General features: G+C 35.9%; 1 pseudogene; it reads right to left on the bottom strand.

Moving 5' to 3' along the window:
* Nucleotides 1-231: 231 nt before the first annotated feature.
* LOC112625283 lies at nucleotides 232-1097 on the bottom strand (annotated as a pseudogene).
* Nucleotides 1098-20815: the final 19718 nt, after the last annotated feature.

Below are 20815 nucleotides of genomic sequence, written 5' to 3'. Positions count from 1 at the left end.
ATTTAGGGTTCAAATTGAGGCAGAACTATCTGAACCATGCTTTTCACCATGATGTTCTAATGTGTGTGTACTCTCACTAGTCCATTCTCCCACTATACATTCCTTACTGCTAAAAACATCATTTGAATTTTTCTTGTTATCAAAAGCCATTTTTAGTTTATCCCAAGCTCCTTTCTTGTGTTTTTTCTTATTTTTTTGGTCAGATAGTTAATTAGGTTCTTCTTAAGACGTTTAGAACACCCATTTGTGAGGCTAAGTTCCATTTGTCAGGGCAAACACAGATTGCAGGTAGCCCTGGAGTTGAGGAATAGCTTTGATTTTTTGTAAAATCTGTGTATCTCCAGCTTTCGGATTAATTTTGTGCTGTTGTGTAATCCCATATTTCTCTTTTTCCGTGTTGAAGACCTCACCTTCTTGGTGTCTGGGCTTCCACAGTTTCTTTTTCTGGAAGTAAGCATCAGTAAGGTGTTTAGGGGTTTTTACATTGCTGATATCAATTTTGGTTGAGGTGGCAATGACAAATTTCTGGTGTGTTCTTAGTAGAGCAACCTGATTGAGTACCAGAGGTCCAGTCACAAGTAACAAGCTACTAGCCAGCTGCTTCAGGAAAACCACCCTCTTGCACCTGTGGTGTCCAGTGAGGACGATCAGAATGGTCCCGGGGGTGTTGCTGGCTCACAGTTTTCTCACATGCTGACTGAGGGGTTTTTGCTGTGGATCAATAGCTTTCAAGGCACATCTTCAGTAGGACAATATCTAGGCGTTTTGTGAAGTTTAACCACCCAGGTACCACTGTTCTTGTCACCACCAAATGGTTTTGCAACAGTTGCAAGAACCTTCTCCTTCTTTTTCTTTTCACCCTTGGATTTAGCAGCTGAGTACTTCCTCTTGTACATGGCCTTTCTGGAATACATGGCAGATCGAGAATACCTGCCAATTCCTCTGACAAGGACAGGATTGCGGCTGCAATGGGGCTTCCCCTTCTTGGGCTTTTTAGCCTTGAGGATACCCTTTTTTACCTTGGCACCAGCATCAGCCTTCTTGGCTTTGGGTTTCTTCTCTTTAGTATCTGGCTTCTCAACTTTTTCACCAGCCATGCAGATGGGAAAGAGTTCGTGTGTGTATGTGTGTGTGTGTGTGTGTGTGTGTGTGTTTTGGTTTTGTTTTTTTTCTCCTGCAAAGCACTCTACATTCCAGTGATGCTGAACTTATTCCTAGCCTTGCCCATCTATGTTGTTTTCACCGTAATTCTTTCAACTGGAATCCTTTGCATTCACTTAACCCCCCCAAAAGTCTGTCTATAGCTTGAGGAATTTATCCTCAGATTATATGTTCCTCTGAGAAAATTGTAGTGTGCAATTATCTTTTCTTCTTAATTTCATATCTCATAGTATATCATTTCTTTGATAATTATACATATTATGCCTTATCGTATTTCATTTACCATTATCGTATGCATTGAATTTTTAAGATCTGTGTCCATTTTATCTTTGTGGCTAGAAAGAAGGTTATTGGCACATGGACTTCTTATAGTTCACTAAATGCTACTTACCAACATAGATCATAGCAAATCCAGGTGATTGGCTTCTTTTATTCATATAGAAAGTTTAAGATTATGGTTTTCAGTTGTAACTCTCACAAGTGTTCCATGGAAAGCTCCTTAAAATATAGATTCCTGAGCACCACTCTAAAAGTCTTACTCAGTAGGACAGGATCTGAGAATCTGTATTTTTAATGAGCTCCTGGGTAAAGTAAATGCTCCTAATCCTAGGACTACACTTTGGTCCAGTGGTAAGAATAGTGGTAATTTTTATAAAACTTTATATTATTTGTCACAAAAACTATTTCATTTGCTCACTACAATAGCTGTTAAATTTCTAGTATTATCCCCAATAAAAAAATTAAGACTTTATCTATGAAGTATAAATCATTCCCTCTGGTCACACTGCTAATAAGTACACGAACCAGATTTCTAACTCACGTTCATTAATTCTATGAGAGGAAAATAAAATCGTCGGACCCCATACTCACTAAGCCAAAGGAAAAATTCAATCTGGGAGCTGCATCATGCAAAACTGCCTCGCATTTTCTTCCTAGATAGCTACAAAGATAAAAGGCTACATACCTGTCTCACAATTTGCTCACAATTCCTTGTGGGCCTCAAGGTCTTTTCCCTAAAACAGTTCTGTTGAATTTCACACTGACGATGTAAGTTAACAGCTTATTTTCACAAGTACTGGACAAAGGACAGGACTTACAAGTCAACCCTCCCCTGTGCACAACTCACCTGAGGCAAATGCACATATGATAGTTTCTTCTGCTCTGTGCTGACTTCTGGAAAAATTCACTGAGTACCAGAGAAATGCATAACTATTTTCCCACTTCCTCCTCAAACATGTAAAATGTGGATTCAGTAAATGATCAAAGACTAAAAGAAATGAAACTGTTTGTGCCTTTTTTCTACCTTATCTACCCTTCCTTTTTCTTTTCCTTCGTCTTTCCCCTACTGCTTGTCCTTTCCCTTTTAATATATATATATATATATATATATATATCCCAAAACCCTCTTTGGGAAAAGCACGAATCAGAGATGTTTCCTGTGGTTTTGTGTTCCTTTTTCCTGGGCATATCCTCAATCTTGATGAAATAAACCTCTAAAATGATGGAGGCTCACCTCAGTCATTTTCTTTGATTTACAATTCCAAATTCTATTCTTTTCCTTGATTCCATACTGCCACTTCACTCTCTCAGAGCTTGAATATAATATATAGCAAATACTTTTTTGTTAAAATTAGTTTATTTCTTTCCATCATGAGGATCAGAAATAAAATTTTCTTAGGTACTTATTAAATAGATTTATTTAATAATTTTTGGTTATACTAAATTTATATAAAAGGAGTGAAGAATAAAAGACAGTTGTATACAACTTTGATCAAATAAAAAATCTTACAGAAGAAAAGGGAGGGTGGAACGAAACAGGAAGCATATATTCACATCTCCCTGATAATCTGGAAAAAAGCTAGAAAATTGAATACATGAGTCAAGACCATTTTGGTTGCATATGACAGAAATCTAATCAGTTTAAGCAAAAAATAGAAGTTAAGGAGGTTGAGCTTCATTTAAGGTTGTATCTAGGTACTTAAACAATCCTGTTAATCTTCTCATTCTCTCTTCCACTGTCAGTAATTCTTTTCTCTGATATGAAGTATTCTCATATAAGCTATATTCTCATGGTGGCCAGAGGGTCACCAGTAGCTCCAGGGATGAATCTTAGTAGTTAATAAACCCCCTGAGAGAGACAGTCTTTCCTCATAGTTCCTATAAAAGTTGTCAGGCTCACATCTGTTTGCTCTGATTAGCTCAATTTGAGTCATCTATCTGCCTAAGAACCAATTATTGTGACTCTTTAGAGTGCAGAATACCCAAATGAGACACAAAGACTGAAAATGCTGTTGATACTAAGAGTCTAACTTTGTAAAATATTTGAAGAGATTTATTCTGAGCCAAATATGAGTGACCAGGACCTGTGACACAGCCCTCAGGAGATCCTGAGTACATTTGTCCAGTCTAGAAGGCGGGACAATTTGAAGTGGGAGAATGGGGGTGAGGCAGGGTTCCAGGTCATACTTAGATGTAGATTCAAAATTTTCCTCATTGGCAATTGGTTGAAAGAGTTATTGTCAATAGAAAGGAATGGCAAGGAATGTCTGGGTTATGATAAAAGGCTGTGGAGACCAAAGTTTTATCATGCAGATGAAGCCTCCAGGTAGCACACTTCAGAGAAAATAGATTGTAAATTTTTTTTAAAAATCAGATTTAAGGTCTGTATTAATGTTAATGCTGGAGGGTAAATGAGGCATGTCTAACCCCTCATTTCCCATCGTGGCCTGAACCAGCTTTCAGGTTAAATTTTAGAGTGCCCTGGCCCAGGAGAAAGTCCATTCAGATGGTTGGAGGATCCTAAGAATTTTATTTTTGGTTTACTTTTGTTAACAGGTAATTTTTTAAATGGGGCACTATTACCAAAAGTCAGGAAGTTTTCCAAAGTAGGCAAAAGCAAAAGATGTCTAACAGACCACTAATTATTCGGATATAAATTACAGGAAAGTCAATATGAATCTCTATATAAGGAAACATTATGTTGCTTTAGGAGTTTGAAGAAAGTAATCATGCATGTGGATGAAAGTATGCTGATTAGATGTTTTTTGAAGAGGCTTCCATGAGGTCAAAGAATTGTAGTCATTTCAACACTACAATTATTGTTTTTCTAAGAGATTACAAACAACAAAAAAAGCCTAAGTAGAAATAAAAGGGCACACCTATGAAGAGAAAATTACTAATATTGATGTTTTTCAGGTATCAGAATTGTGACTGGTTTTTATGGTAGGCTGTGTTATGTTCCAAATTATTTTCTGCCTCCTCCCTTGTTGGAAGATTACACATTTCTACATTTCATCATGTGAATTTCAGTGTCTTTCTATGGAAGGCATATACTTCCCTATCTCTTACACCATAATTGTTCAAACGGTTTGCTCTAACCAAAGGAATGTGAATAGAAGAAATAGTATGTCAGTTGTGAGGAGAAGCTGCAAGGTACGCTGTTGGTTTTGGATTGGTCTCCTTTCCTCTGTCACAAAGATAGGACGTTTTCAATAAGGTATTTAGGCTCCATTTTCAGCCTGGATCCTGGAATAAGGAAAAAATGTGTGACAGGAGCAGAAACACAGCTAATTGTATTTGTTAATACAATTATTGTATTGTATTAATTGTATTATTAGCTGAAATACAGCTAATACAAAAGGAAAAGAAAAAAGGATAAAGCAAAAAAAAAAAAAGTCTTTGTTCTTTAAAGTTATTTGAAATTTTGAGAAGGGAGCATTTGGTATAGCAACCTAAAAAAGAAAAAAAAAACTGACACAATCTTATGTAAATTTTGTTAAATGACCTGGAAAAAGGGTTGCATAGTTTTCCATACAATTTGCAGATAACACTTGGCCATTTTGAATAATGAAATAAAAACAAGAAAATTACCTGAGCCAAGTCTCAGCATTATGCTACGAGTGTTTCCTACTTTATTTTCAGTATCTTATTTAATCCTCTCTAAAACTCCATTAAAACATTATTAATTTATTTACATATACAGAAACTCACTGGTCCAGAATTATATATCTACTGCCAGACAGATTAAAACCTTGGCTTCAAGTGCCTGGCTTTCAAGAATGTACAAATTTCGGAGTGAATAGATAATACATAACACATGTACTAAGTGCTAACCCCCAAAATGGTAATGGAAGTATGGACCCTAAAAATGCAGAAATTACTCTAAAAGGCATAGAGAAGAGCATCTTTCCTAAGACACCTGAGTGAAATCAATGAGAACACTATAGACATGAGGAGGGAAATCTGAAAGGAGATATGATTAAAATCTGAAAAGTCATGTGGACTGTCAAAAAAAAAACACGGTCTCAAATATAAATTTAACTGTAATCAGTTATGGTCTTTTGTTACATCAATACATTTAATTTAGAGTTAATAAAATTATGCTATGATTATAATTATGTCTCCCCTCTCCAAATTCATACTTGAAGTCTTAATTTCTACTACCTCAGAATGTGACCTTATTTGGAAATAGGGTTGTTGCAGATGTAATTAGTTAATGTAAGATGAGGTCATACTGGAGTAAGGTGGGTCCCTAATCCATTATGTTGGGTGTTTTTACATATAGGAGAAATCTGGACACAGGCATGCACACAGGGAGAACACCATGTGAAGATGAAGACAGGGATCAGGGTGATGGAGAAGAAACTCGGGAACTTCAAAGATTGTAGACAAACCACTAGCAGCTAGGAAAGAGGCCTGGACGGACCCTCCTTCACAGGCCTCCGAAGGAACCAACTCTGTCAACAACTTGATCTGGGTTTTCTAGTCTCTAGATCATGAGACAACACTCTCTGTTGTGTAAGACACTTAGTTTGTGGTATTTTGTCACAGCAGCCTTAGCTAACAAAGATAAATGGATTATTAACTTAGAAAATATATTGTAAATGTAAAGAACACATATCACTTTGTAGTGATAATAATTTAATAGAATAAAAATAAGTTTGTATAAATTCATAAATCATAAAGCTATAATGAGCTGCAAAGGAAAACTGTAATATTATTGTTCATGCTTTCAGTCTTTGGTGATTTCAGGGAGGAAAACCTGAAAGAATGAAAAGATTTCATTTTGTTTTATTTTAAAGGAATAAACATTGGCGATTGCTTCGATAATTACATATTAAGCTATAATAATTTTCTAGACTTAATTTTTAGACTTTGCCAAGACTGTCTAATATCTTCTAGTAAATTTTTAGTTATACAATGTTAGCATAGTGGGAAGGGCAGAAGTATTTTGGCCTCATGTAGGAATAATATACATTTTTATACCCTCCAGCCTTCAGCTAAAAATGGTGCCCTGATGGCGGGAGAGAGTTAATTCACATCCCAGATGCTTAACTTACTCCCTGAGAGTAGATTACTCATTGGCAGGACACGGTAATTCTTCATTTTAACCATTACTATAGCATTTTGTATTGTCAAGTGCTATGTGGTTTTGCAATCCTTAAAATCCCTTGGTGAAGTAAAGGGGATGACAAACAAAATTATGTCTGATTTACAGACTGGGGACCTGGGACTCAGTCAAGAGACAAAGCCGTCATTGGTAAGGGCCATCCCAGAAGGCAGGAGCTCTGGCTCAGGTCTCTGTTTATCATTTGGAGTGCAGGAAAAAAAAAAAAAACCTGAGGGATATCAGCTATGCATGCAACTTCTTATATTTCTTGGAACTTTAGCTCCCCACCCAAGCTGATTCTTGGCAACAGCCATCTGTCAAAAAAAATTAAAGTGACAAAGAAAGTTAAGTACAAATTGTGTACAGTGTGCTAGAATTTTAGCTATTCAGGGTTAGAGATGTCTAGAAAAGTAAAACAAAATACATTGTAACTTAACATTGACTCTCCTAAACTATATCACAAAGACTAAGGGCAAATATTCTTTACAATCTGCCACTACTTTCACAAGTTAATCCTATTAAAAGCATCAGTGGAAGGGCATTAAGGGGCCAGGAGTTGCTTAGAAAAAATTCAAAGAACAAATTTTCTGTTACTTAGTATGATCTCATCTAAATCCATATGAATTTGAAAAAATTAATATCTCTACCTTGTCACTTAATGATGAGATCAAACTGCCACTTAGCATTTATTCCACCAAGCATATTTTACCTACTATCACAGCTATAAATTCAGCATTTGTCAAGTTGTTGCTTATAAAACAACGCTGGGCTTTTTGCTGTGAGTGTTTTGAGGGAATACGCTCATATTTCAGCCTGCAACCCAGGATTCCAGTTTTTGAAAACTGATAAAAATTTCAAAATGAAATATCTAAAAAAGAGTTCTTTAGAAGAAATCAACATTTGGCTCTCAATTGGAATCAGACATTAGACTATAAGGTCAGGGATGGCTGGCTAGTTCTCAAATTCCTGAAGTTGAATGTTGGCATTTCATGTCTGCTTTCAGTTGACTTTAAGATACAAGCAGCCAAAACAGATATGATTTTATGTAATTTATGTTTACTTGCTTTGATTTTATAAAGTTTAAAATGTTCTAACCCATTTTCCGGCTGCCAAGCAGAGATCTAGTGTGAACCTGGTGTCCCATTGATTCTAAAATCAATGATTGTGCTACTAGTGCTTAGAGAGCATGATTGCACTTTCAAGGCAAGCTGCTGGGTTGATGTGGCCTTTTTGAGTTGGACCAGTTTTTACTACAATGAGGCAGAAGAGTTTAGAATCAGTGTAATAACCTATTTAAATTGATGTCATTCAGGTCTAGAATTCTACTGGCAAAAAGACTTACAGATGAAATTTATTGTTTGAGGAGTAACAATTTTGGATACAGCTACCACAAATCTATGACAGAGAATATGCCAATGTTATTTTAGTAAGTTTGCAATTTAATAAAATAAATACAATAATTAGACCTAATTGTATGATCCAAATCACTGCTTTTAAATCAATTATAGAATTTTTTTATTTGGTGGCACCTCTTAGTATCTACTGAGCTAAATAACTTTCTGAAAGAATAAGCAAATTGATTATCATCATACGCTATTATATGTAATAAAAGGGGAAGAGTCCTCAAACGTTCTTTTACTTGGATTTTTAAGATAAAATCACACCCATTGCAAATGTTTGGCAAGAAGCTTCTACTTTAAGGAGAAACTAAACTTTAAAAGAATGTAAATTATCAATTTTGAACAGCATTTTTTTTTTTTGAATTTTTTTTCTTTCTTTCTTTTTTCTTGGCCAGCCACCTTGACCTTACAGTCTAAGGCCCAAAATTTCAGTTGAGACTCAAAGGTTGACTAATAACATTGAATTCACCATTTTAACTTTTTTAAAGTGTACAACTCAGTGGCGTTTTTTATATTCACCATGTTAAACAATCATTTTCAGGGTTTGGGGGTAAGGAGAAAAGAGAAGTGACTACATGATGGCTACAGGATTTCTTTTGGGGTGACGAAAGTGTTCTGGAACTAGATAGTGAAAATGATTCCTTACTAGTGTCCCATCAGAAAAAAGAGGTAGAAGGAGCAAAAGGAACTATACCTAAAAGAACCTCAGTCTCTGTGTTCCAGGGGTGTACTCCACCTCAGCTTACAGATTAGGGTTGGGGCCAAGGTTGCCTTCACGTGTGAGCAGTAGGAGGCAACTGGAGGCCCCATGTGGCATCCAAAATCTATTGGAGTCCAAAAACAAGCAGAGAAGCTTAGCTTTAGTGGACACAGGTGCATAATGAACATTAACTTGTGCTGTGGTAGATTTAGCTAGTGTCTTTTTTACCATCCCTTTATACACTGATTCACAGGACCAATTTGCTTCTCCTTGGAGTGGCCACCAATGGCCATTCCAAGTGTTGCCCCAGGGTTATCTACATACCCCACTATTTGTCATGGAATAATTGCTAGAGATTTAACTTGCAGCCCAATGCCACATTCTGTTAAACAGTTTCATTACCTTGCTGATATTATGCTAACCTCTAAACACTTGTCATTGCTAGAGCAACACCTTGATGCCTTGTGCACTCGTCTCTAATCCAGAGGAGGAGCCATTGAACCACAAAAGATATATGACCCAGGATCAGCTGTGAATTTCCTAGGGGTCACTTAGTCAGGTAAGATGTGCCTTATCTCAAGCATAGTAACTGAAAAAATACAACAATTTTTCACACCTAAAACAGTTAAACAGTAACAAAGTTTCCTAGGTCTTTTGGGATACTGGTGGGCTTTCATTCTATATTTAGCTCTATACCATCTAGTAGAACAGTGATCTAGTGGGTGCTGGAATAAAAAACATGAGGAAGCATTTGAGAAGGTTAATTTACTAATGACTCAGGGAAAAAGTCTTATGTTCCTCTCTTCCCAGAATATCAATGTCTACAAATGGGATCATTATCCCTGAGTGAACCAGTTGGTCCCTCTGACAAGTTCATCAAGGGAAAGCAGTTCCCCTAGGATTTTGATCACAACTATGGAAGGATGCTAAAATCCACCATTCCCCAACTAAGCAACAGATCCTAGGAGTATACAAGTCTTGCAGCAAGTTAAACCCGTAACTACTGCTTTACTGGTAACAGTAAAAACAGGCCTGCCTATCACGGGGTGGATAGAAGGGTTGTTTGCCAGGCCTGCCTCACCTATTGACCAGGCCTCCACTTTACAAAAGTGTCATGCATACCTGCAACAATGTAGTTCCCTCTCCACCAAACCCCTGGGAGATAAACCACATGTTATTTTAGGGCCAGTACACTATCAGACCAGTACTGGTCCTACTCTGGAGCCCCCATAGTACTTCACCCAATTTTTAATAGGATTGTTTGTCTTTCAGTTGTTGAGTTGTAAGGGTTCTTTATGTATTTTGGATATTAGACCCTATGTAATATATGAGTTGCAAATATTTTTTCATATTACATAAGTTGCCTTTTCACTTTCTTGATACTGTCCTTTAATGTACAAATGTTTCAATTTTTGAATAAGCTCAATTTACCTATTTTTTTTCTTTGGTTGCTTGTATTTGTGGTGTCATATCTAAGACTATCAAATCCAAGGTCATGAATGTTTATTTCTGTTTTCTCCTAAGAGTTTATAGGTTTAGCTCCTACACTTAGGTCTTTGTTCCATTTTTTGCTTAACTTTTGTATATTGTACAAGAAAATGCTTCAATTTCATTCTTTTGCTTGAGAGTATCCAATTGTCTCAGCACCAAATAGCCTATTTTTAAAGAGACTACTTTTTCCCATTGAATGATATTGGCACCCTGGTAAAAATCAATTGACCATGTATTGGTTTGTTCAAAGATTCTCAATTCTATTCCATTGATCTATATGTCTATCCTTATGTCAATACCATACTCTTTTGATTACTGTAGCTCTGTAGTAAGTTTTGAAATTAACAAATGAAGTTCTGTAAGAGTATTCTTCCTTCTTAAGATTGTTTTGGCTATTTGAAGTCCCTTGCAATTCCATATGAATTTTAGAATAAGCTCTTCTATTTCTGCAAAAAAAAGGTCATTGCAAGTCTGATAGGGATTATGTAAATCTGAACATTATTTTAGAAAATATTACTATTGGCCAGGCGTGGTGGCTCACGCCTGTAATCCCAGCACTATGGGAGGTCAAGGCAGGCAGATCACGAGGTCAAGAGATCAAGACCATGGTGAAACCCTGTCTCTATTAAAAAAATACAAAAAATTAGCCGGGCGTGGTGGCGGGCGTCTGTAGTCCCAGTTACTCAGGAGGCTGAGGCAGGAGAATAGCGTGAATCTGGAAGGTGAAGCTTGCAGTGAGGTGAGATTGCACCACTGTACTCCAGCCTGGACAGCAGAGCGAGACTTGGTCTCAAAAAAAATAAAAAAATAAAAAAAAATTACTATTTTAACTATATTAAGCCTGCAAATCAATGAACACAGTATATTTTTCTATTTATTTAGTCCTCTTTAATATCTTTAAGCAGTGTTTTCTGGTTGCCAATGCAAAAGTCTTATAACTTTGTGGTTAAATATATTCCTTCTATTTCACTCTTTTGGGCTAGTATAAATGGAATTGTTTTCTTAATTTCCTTTTTGGATAGTTAATTGCTAGTATATAGAATTACAACTGATTTTTTTGTATGTCGAACTAATGTTTTGCAACTTTGCTGAATTAATTTCATGAATCAATTTACATTATAGTAACTAATCAAGCACAGTAGAGAATGGCTTAATAATTTGGGTTCAGTAGGCTAGTAGAAAAAAAAACTACTGTATTTAAAAAGAAGAGAAATATTTTCTTATATTTTTATTTAAATTAATATTATATCTGTCATCATATATCTCTTTCACACAATAAAAGTGTATTTAAGAAAAACTCTCCGGCTGTGACCAAAATAATCATAATGTACACTGGCTTTCAGAATGACTATTTTTTATGTCAACAAAACATTGTTTGTCTGGTGGATAAATAATAAACCCGCCAGACCAAACCTACGAATCATTGGATAAATTTTTTAAAAAAATCTAGGAGTTAAGAAAAACATATTTGAATTAACAGGAATAGTTTTAAAAATATTCAAAGGCCTATTTTAACACTCTAAAACTTGCAGATATTTCTTGTGCAAAAAAATTTCAGTGTGTGTGAGGCTGTATGCCTTCTCTGCTGATCTATTAGTCAAAACTTTATAGTATTTACACACAAGCTAAAACCAGAGCACCAGAAAATCTACTACCACAAAGAAAACAAATACATGAAATTTAGGTCCTAAAGTGTTAAGAAAATTTGATCAATAAGCAAAGATTATTTATAAAACATTTAAAATCTTAGAGATAAGAAAGAAATGACCAAATGCCATGGAAAGAATCTAGCTCAGAGCTAATTTTATGATTTAGAAAGGGTAGAAATGAGAATTTAATTCTCTAGCAATAAAGAAAAAGAATGAAGGCAGAAATAGATTGCTTCAGGGATAAGACTGATCACAAAGAAAAACTTTAGGAGCTAGATGGTTAATGGCCAAATACAGTAGACAAAAACCTGGGTAGAATCAGATTTCAAATTAAGAGCTTCATAAACACAGTAAGTGATGTATAGGGAGCTTAAACCACATAATTGTGAACCTATAACGTATCTAATTATGATACTGGTAGTACCTGATGTCCCTACACAGTGGTGTGAAGTAACTATGTAAAACACTTTCATAGATAAATGAAAGTAAAAAAGATGAAGGTTTATGGCAAAAATGGCATGTTGTTTAAAATAACTTTTTGTTAAGGCTAAGTTCCCTTTAATAGTAGTAGTAAAGTGACCCGTTAGTTTTTTTTTGATGTTGTTGTTTGTTTGTTTTTGGTGTTGCTATACGCTGTTTTATCATGCCGATCTGTTAGTGTTTGAAACTACCATAAAATGATGCTATAAACACCTTTACGCAAATAAACTAGAAAATCTAGAAGAAATGCATAAATTCCTGGACGCTTACACCCTCCCAAGACTAAACCAGGAAGAAGTCAAATCCCTGTATAGACCAATAGCAAGTTCTGAAATTGTGGCAATAATTAATAGCCTACCAACCAAAAAAAGCCCAAGAGCAGATGAATTCACAGCCGAAATCTACCAGAGGTACAAAGAGGAGCTGCTATCATTCCTTTTGAAACTATTCCAAACAATAGAAAAAGAGGGACTCCTCCCTAACTCATTTTATGAGGCCAACATCATCCTGATACCAAAACCTGGCAGAGACACAACAACAACAACAACAACAAAAACAAAATTTCAGGCCTATATCCCTGATGAACAGCGAAATCCTCAATAAAATACTGGCAAACTGAATCCAGCAGCACATCAAAAAGCTTATCCACCAGGATCAAGTCAACTTCATCCCTGGGAGGAAGCCTACTTCAACATATGCAAATCAATAAGAGTAATCCATCACACAAATAGAACCAATGACAAAAACCACATGATTATCTCAATAGATGCAGCAAAGGCCTTTGATAAAATTCAACAACCCTTCATGCTAAAAACTCCCAATAAACTAGTTATTGATGGAACCTATCTCAAAATAATAAGAGCTATTTATGACAGATCCACAGCCAATATCATACTGAAGGGGCAAAAGCTGGAAACATTCCCTTTGAAAACCAGCACAAGAAAAGGATGCCCTCCCTCACCATTCCTATTCAACATAGTATTGGAAGTTCTGGCCAGGGTAATCAGGAAAGAGAGAGAAATAAAGGGTATTCAAATCGGAGGAGAGGAAGTCAGATTGTCTCTGTTTGCATATGACATGATTGTATATTTAGAAAACTCCATTGTCTCAGCCCCAAATCTCCTTAAGCTGATAACCAATTTCAGCAAAGTCTCAGGATACAAAATTAACGTGCAAAAATCACAAGCATTCCTATACACCAATAATAGATAAACAGAGAACCAAATCACGAGTGAACGCCCATTCACAATTGCTACAAAGAGAATAAAATACCTAGGAATACAACTTACAAGGGATGTGTAGGACCTCTTCAAGGAGAACTATAAACCACTGCTCAAGGAAATAAGACAGGATACAAACAAATGGAAAAACATTCCATGCCCATGGATAGGAAGAATCAGTATCGTGAAAATGGCCATACTGCCCAAAGTAATTTACAGATTCAATGCTATCCCCATCAAGTTACCCTTGACATTCTTCACAGAATTGGAAAAAACTACTTTAAATTTCGTATGCAACTGAAAAAGAGCCTACATAGCCAAGACAATCCCAAGCAAAAAGAATAAAGCTGAAGGCATCATGCTACCTGACTTCAAACTATACTACAAAGCTACAGTAACCACAACAGCATGGTACTGGTTCCAAAACATATATACAGACCAATGGAACAGAACAGAGGCCTGAGAAATAATGCTACACATCTACAACCATCTGATCTTTGACAAACTTGACAAAAACAAGCAATGGAGAAAGGATTCCCTATTTAATAAATGGTGTTGGGAAAACTGGCTAGCCATTTGCAGAAAACTGAAACTGGTCCCCTTTTTTACACCTTATACAAAAATTAACTCAAGATGATTAAAGACTTAAATGTATGACCTAAAACCATAAAAACCCTAGAAGAAAACCTAGGCTAAATACCATTCAGGACATAGTCATTGGCAAGGACTTCATGACTAAAACATCAAAAGCAATGGCAACAAAAGCCAGAATTGACAAATGGGATCTAATTAAACTAAAGAGCTTCTGTACAGCAAAAGAAACTGTCATCAAAGTGAACAGGCAACCTACAAAATGGGAAAAAAAATGTTTGCAATCTATCCATCTGACAAAGGGCTAATATCCAGAATCTATAAGGAACTTGTTAAACAATTTTACAAGAAAATAACAAACAACCCCATCAAAAAGTGGAGGATGAAGGATATGAACAGTCACTTCTCAAAAGAAGACATTTATGCGGCCAACAAACATATGAAAAGATGCTCATCATCACTGGTCATGAGAGAAATGCAAATCAAAACTACAATGAGATACCATCTCACGCCAGTCAGAATGGTGATCATTAAAAAGTCAGGAAACAACAGATGCTGGAGAGGACGTGGAGAAATAGGAAAGCTTTTACCCTGTTGGTGGGAATGTAAATTAGTTCAACCATTGTGGAAGACAGTGTGATGATTCCTCAAGGATCTAGAACCAGAAATACCATTTGACCCAGGAATTCCATTACTGGGTATATACCCAAAGGATTATAAATCATTCTACAATAAAGACATATGCACATGTATGTTTACAGCAGCACTATTCACAATAGCAAAGACTTGGAACCAATCCAAATGCCCATCAATGATATAATGGATAAAGAATATGTCACCATAAAAAAGGATAACTTCATGTCCTTTGCAGGGACATGGTTGAAGGTGGAAACCACCATTCTCAGCAAAGTATTGTAGGAACAGAAAGCCAAACACTGCATGTTCTCACTCATAAGTGGGAGTTGAACAATGAGAACGCATGGACACAGCGAGGGGAACATCACACACTAGGGCCTGTTGGGAGGTGGGGGCCTAGGGGAGGGATAGCATTAGGAGAAATACCTAATGTAGATGATGGGTTGATGGGTGCAGCAAACCACCATGCCACGTGTATACCTATGTAACAAACCTGCACGTTCTGCACATATATCCCAGAACTTAAAGTATATAAAAAAGGAAAGTTCAGGTCAACATCCACCAATGTAGAAAATCATTTAGCACTCAAAATTTCAGAGGGCACTTATACCTAAAGGTGAACTCTGCCTCCAGCAAAGTCAACATGGGAATAGATTGGGTATCTTAAAACTAAAAATGTAAATTAGTGGATGATTATTTCTTTCAGGAAATGGTTTTTCATTTACAAAATTTTTACATATGACATCCTTCTTCTAGTAATTGAAATGATCCCAATGTTAAAAAAATTTTCATAGATTATTAGAACACCTTTTATACTAAGGTGAGATAAACTCAGGAGGATATTCATTCTTCCATCCAGTGGACATTGTAATGCAATCCTGAGGTTCCTTTCAATGAAGGACTTACAGCCTCAGCTGGTGGAGAGTGATGTTGACTGACAGCTTTGAACAGGCAGTGCTTTCAAAAGATTGACTCAGCTGCAGAGAGCCACCTTGCACTATGTCACACTCATTCCTGGATGGCCCACATCCAGTGACTGATCTAGGCAAAGGTATAAAGGCCACCTATCTTAGCCCAATTTAGAACAACTCTGAAGGTCCAGTCTGTCTCCAGAGTGCCCCCTAGGATTGACTGAGCCTGCTGTTGAGTTTGTATTACTGCTCAACTTCTGCTCAATCCTTCTTCCTCCCTCTCCATTTTTAGTGTTGATCTCAAAGATTCTTAAAAACATTCATGTTAAACTATGTACCAGAGGCTATTTTCCAAAGAGCCCAACATAACATTATAGAAAATGCATCAGAGATAGTAGAATATTGAAGAAAAATGAAAAAAAAATGAAGGACTTAGATATTAGGGAGTATAGAATTAAGATTCAAGCTAATTAAATACAGTACTTTAAAAAATGTTTATGTATAATCTAAACGATATGACTTTCAATTTTTTAAATTATGTTACTGGAAGTAAAAAAAGGTATTCCCTTTACCTCCTCCCATCTATAAGAAAATATAATTTATATGCACTTTATTATTGATGAATAAAATAAGAAATACTAATAAAACTGAAAAAAGTGGAAAAATGAAACAGGGAAAGGGCAAAATTCTATGATCATTTTACTGTACCAGTTCATCTATAGTTCTTTTCCATTTTCACTTCTAATCCTGTTCTATACACAGACACTTTTTTTCGTCTACTTTTACCAAATCAGACATTTCCTAGAGATTGTTGTTGACTCTGAATCACAAACATGTATTCTTGCCACAGAAAGCACATTGTAAAGTTTAAACATGGAATCCATTCTTATACAGCCTAAGTAGCTATATCCAAGTTTTAAGTTGTTTATGATTCATAGCATAGTAGTTTTCCAGGGCTGCCATAACAAAGTACCACAACTGGGTGGTGTCTTAAATGACAGAAATTTACTGTTTAGTAGTTCTAGTGATTAGGAGTTGATCAAGATATGGGAAAGGTCAGTTCCTTTTGAGGGCTGTTAAGGAGAATCTGTACCATTCTCTCTCCTAGCTTCTGGCATTTTCTGGCAATCTTCAGTGTTTCTTTTCTTCAGGAACACTAAGACACCCTGATCTCTGCCTTCGTCCTCACTTGGTGTTGCCCATGTGTGTATGTTTCTGTATCCAAATTTCCCCTTTTATAAGGATGCAGTCATACTGGATTAGGACCCACTCTAATGACCACATACTAACTTAATCATCTGCAAACACATATGAAAAGATTTTTTCATCTGTACAAGTTGCAAGGAGTTCTACTAACATGTACATTGAGAGTAGCCTAATACTTCCAATAACATTGCTATAATATTTGTGTATATATAGTGTATATATATATATTTTTCTGATGGGCTTCATCCAAATTGCTATAATATTTAGCCTGAGAAATAAGAAAACATCTTATTTTGTTGTGCAGCATTTCTTATGTTACCAACAACTTGTCATGAGCAAAATTTAACTCAACAAATCAACATATATTGACTGATTGACTGTAACATGCAAAATATTCTGCTATGTATTTTGGGTAATATGAAGACATATAAAAGGAAGAATTTCCTTTTGAAGACTTTATAATATTGTGTTTATATAAACACCAAGGATAAATAAAACAGACACACAGACTAATGGAACAGAATAGAAAGCCCAGATATAATGCCACACCTACAACTATCTGATCTTCAACAAAGTTGAAAAAAACAAGTGATGGGGAAAGAACTCCCTATTCAGTAAATTGTGCTGGGACAACTGGCTAGCCATATGCAGAAGATTGAAACTGGATTCCTTTCTTACACCATATATAAAAATCAACTCAAGATGGATTAAAGACTTAAGTGTAAAACTCAAAACTACAAATTCTGGAAGATAACCTTGGCAATATTCTGGACATAAGAATGGGCAAACATTTAATGATGAAGACACCAAAAAGCAATCACAACAAAAGCAAAAATTGACAAATGGGATCTAATGAAACTTAGGAGCTTCTGCACAGCAAAAGAAACTATCAAAAAAGTAAACAGATAACCCATAGAATGAAATAAAATATTTGCAAACTATCATCTGACAAAAGTCTAATATGCAGCATCAATAAGGAACTTCAAATAATTTACAAGAAAAAAACAGGACTTCATTAAAAAATAGCCAAAGAACACAAACAGACACTTTTCAAAAGAAGACATACATACGACCAACAAGCATATGAAGAAAAACTCAACATCACTGATCATTAGAGAAATGTAAACCAAACCACAATGAGATACCATCTCATACCAGTCAGAATGGCTATTATTAAAAGTCAAAAAATAACAAATGCTGGCAAGGCTGCAGAGAAAAAGGAATGCTTATATACTGTTGGTGGGACTGTCAATTAGTTTGACTCTTGTGGAAAGTGGGGTGGTGATTCCTCAAAGAGCAAAAACAGAACTACCATTCGACCCAACAATCCCATTACTGAGTGTATAACCAAAGGAATATAAATCATTCCACCATAGAGACATATGCAAGTGAATCTTCATTGCAGCATTATTCACAACAGCAAAGACATGGAATCAACCTAAATGCCCATCAATGACGGATTGAATAAAGAAAATGTAGTACATATACACCATGGGATACTATGCAGCCATTAAGGAAGAATTAAATCATGTCTTTCGCAGGAACGTAGATGGAGCTGGAGGCCATTATCCTTAGCAAACCAATGCAGAAAAGGAAAACCAAATACCACATGTTCTCACTTATAAGTGGGAGCTAAATAATAAGAAGTCATGAACACAAAAAGGGGAACAACAGATACTAGGGCCTACTTGAGGGTGGAGGAGGGGAAGAGAGACAGGATCAGAAAACATAACTAGTGGGTACTCGGCTTAGTACCTGAGTGATGAAATAATCTGTACAACAGTCTTCCATAACACGAGGTTACCTACATAACAAACCCGCACATGTACCCCCGAACCTAAAGAAAAGTATTTTTTTAAAAAAACAAAACACACCAAAGATACAAAAGACATTTACGTTCACTGTCTGCAGTTTCAGAAAAACGTTACATAGTTCTTCAGTTTGGCCCACATCTCATCATTGCAAAATTTGTTTGTACTCTGACAGCTTAAAGTTGTAAAAATTCCTTGAATCTTGAAATTCTATGAATTTATACAATTAATTACATTGAGAATGACTGTAATAGAACAAGTACTTATCAACTGTTAAATTTAAAAACTGGTTTATTGTGGTTTAAATAAAATAAAATAATAATCTATTTGCACCAAGTTTTAAATTGGTAAACTACTGTGTTGCTCTAAGATCAACAGTTACATTTATTTGACACTCAAGAAAAATTATCCCGAGGTATCAACTTCATATTTTTAGTTGACAGTGCAGTCTTAGTCATAGAATCTGGGTAACTTCCTGCTAAATAAAAACTTTTTTATTGTGGTTTAAATAAAATAAAATAATGATCTATTTGCACAAAGTTTTAAATTGTTAAATTCATTGTTGCTCTAAGATCAGCAGTTCCATTTATTTGACACGCAAGAAAAATTATTCCCAGTTATCAACTTCATGGCTTTAGTTGAGAGTGAAGTTTTAGGCATAGAATCTGGATGAGTAATTTGCTGCTAAAAATTTGCTCTGTGACCCCTTACCAAAAAACATGCAATACATCATTATTTTACATAAAACACAGCATGATTAATGCTATGCTCAATTTGTTGCTTCACAATTGCTTAAAAAACAATAATAATTTAGGCAAGTAAGAACTACTCTCTAAGAAGATAGGCTTGTGTCATGTTCCACATAATCCTATAGATTACACAGATCCTATTGACTTCTAAAGAAATCTACAAGATTAATTTTAAAATAAGATAACTTTTATTTTTGGAATAATGTCTTTTTTATAAATCACTTTGCTATCAGATTAAAGACATATTTAAACTCTGAGAAGATAAATTTCAGCATTGAACTTTTTTTTAGGCTTACTAAGTGTCTCTGCTTATATTTATTTATTCACTTATTTATTATACTTTAAGTTCTAGGGTACATGTGGACAATGTGCAGGTTTGTTACATATGTATACATGTGCCATGTTGGTGCGCTGCACCCATTAACTCGTCATTTACATTAGGTGTATCTCCTAATGCTATCCCTCCCACCTCCCCCACCCCATGACAGGCCCCAGTGTGTGATGTTCCCCACCGTGTGTCCAAGTGTTCTCATTGCTCAATTCCCACCTATGAGTGAGAACATGCGGTGTTTGGTTTTCTGTCCTTGCAACAGTTTGCTCAGAATGATGGTTTCCAGCTTCATCCATGTCCCTACAAAGGACAGGAACTCATCCTTTTTTATGGCTGCATAGTATTCCATGGTGTATATGTGTGACATTTTCTTAATCCAGTCTATCATTGATGGACATTTGGGTTGGTTCCAAGTCAGATGAGTAGATTGCAAAAATTTTCTCCCATTCTGTAGGTTGCTAGTTCACTCTGATGGTAGTTTCTTTTGCCGTGAAGAAGCTCTTTAGTTTAATTAGATCCCATTTGTCAATTTTGGCTTTTGTTGCCATTGCTTTTGGTGTTTTAGACATGAAGTCCTTGCCCATGCCTATGTCCTGAATGGTATTGCCCAGGTTTTCTTCTAGGGTTTTTATGGTTTTAGGTCTAACATTTAAGTCTTTAATCCATCTTGAATTAATTTTTGTATAAGGAAGGGATCCAGTTTCAGCATTCTACATATGGCTAGCCAGTTTTCTCAGCACCATTTATTAAATAGGGAATCCTTTCCCTATTGCTTATTTTTGTCAGGTTTGCCAAAGATCAGATGGTTGTAGATGTGTGGTATTATTTCTGAGGGCTCTGCTCTGTTCCATTGGTCTATCTCTCTGTTTTGGTACCAGTACCGTGCCATTTTGGTTACTGCAGCCTTGTAGTATTGTTTGAAGCCATGTAGTGTGATGTCTCCAGCTTTGATTTTTGGCTTAGGATTGTCTTGGCAATGGGGGTTCATTTTTGGTTCCATATGAACTTTAAAGGTGTTGGGTTATGAGGGTGGATGCCTTGTGGATAGCTTGATGCCTTCCCCTTAGTAAAGAGTTCACAGGAGATCTGG

This window comes from Theropithecus gelada, chromosome 5, assembly GCF_003255815.1.
Source record: "Theropithecus gelada isolate Dixy chromosome 5, Tgel_1.0, whole genome shotgun sequence".
NCBI classification, from domain to species: Eukaryota; Metazoa; Chordata; class Mammalia; order Primates; family Cercopithecidae; genus Theropithecus; species Theropithecus gelada.
This window is presented reverse-complemented; position numbering and strand designations above follow the sequence as displayed.